We start from the raw sequence: 319 nt of genomic DNA on the forward strand, positions 1-319 counted from the left end.
CGCATACATAACTTCTTACATATACATACATATATGCATTCATACATATACATACATAGATGCATATATGCATGCATACATACGTACATACATAAGCATATATGCATGCTTACAAACATGTATGCATACACATATACATTCATATATACACATTTATATATATATACATACAAATAGTTACGAAACACTAATCCCTTGAGTCACTTATCTAGCTTTACAGCTAATATATATGTGTGCATATGTGTACACTCATATACATACAGGTGCATATATATGCACATACATATATGTGTGTGTATGTATATATATATATATATAT

This window comes from Octopus bimaculoides, chromosome 14 (genome assembly GCF_001194135.2).
Source record: "Octopus bimaculoides isolate UCB-OBI-ISO-001 chromosome 14, ASM119413v2, whole genome shotgun sequence".
NCBI classification, from domain to species: Eukaryota; Metazoa; Mollusca; class Cephalopoda; order Octopoda; family Octopodidae; genus Octopus; species Octopus bimaculoides.